This window comes from Brassica oleracea, chromosome C6 (genome assembly GCF_000695525.1).
Source record: "Brassica oleracea var. oleracea cultivar TO1000 chromosome C6, BOL, whole genome shotgun sequence".
Taxonomy (NCBI): Eukaryota; Viridiplantae; Streptophyta; class Magnoliopsida; order Brassicales; family Brassicaceae; genus Brassica; species Brassica oleracea.
Window position 1 is genome coordinate 27,134,621 of NC_027753.1, and position 640 is coordinate 27,135,260.

At 42.2% G+C, this 640-nt stretch overlaps 1 protein-coding gene across 3 annotated transcripts in view; it reads left to right on the forward strand.

Annotated features, from left to right (window-relative positions):
* LOC106300126 (mannose-1-phosphate guanyltransferase alpha-like) overlaps positions 1-640 on the forward strand; it is an 8,191-nt gene that overhangs the window by 5,238 nt on the left and 2,313 nt on the right. The gene's annotated exons all lie outside the window — the stretch shown is intronic.

The following is a 640-nucleotide window of genomic DNA, read 5'->3' on the forward strand; positions in this document are numbered from 1 at the left end:
CACCAACTCAAACACAGTGAATTTTTCGCAAACACTCTCGATAAGTTTGTCTAGTCTAGTAAAGATTAGAATAAGTATAGTTTTTAGAGTCTATCGAGTCTGCATTTAGTCTGCATATGTTTTAGAAGAGTCATTTCTATTCATGTGGGGGATTGTTGGGCCTAATTATTAAGCCTAATGGCTCAAATAATATATGGCAAAATGTGAAAACGAAATGAGCCTATGGGTTCTTATAAAAAGCCTTGTTGGCTTTAATGAAATGAAGTTAACAACATCCCACATTGGTTGGGAGAGTTGATTTTGAGGAGTATATATATGTCTTCATGACATGAGAGGTTAAACAGCTCAGAGGAAGAGAGAGCTCCCCGCGCGCGCGCCGCCGCCGTCCGGTTGGCTCGGCTCGGCTTGGGCTCGGGTGTGGTCTTGGGTCTTGGGTCTTGGTGGAGGGCCTCCGACCCGATAAGAATATTCTTTTTGGACCAAGTTAAGCTCAACGTTTTGCCATTTAATTCCCGAAAAACGACATGCATTTTATTTTAAATTCGTTTATAAACAACACGCTGTCTCTCTTCTTGACGATAAGTTTAAACGAGAATCTTGCGGAGGAAGTTTCGTAACGCCTCGCTTCCGAGATCCTCAT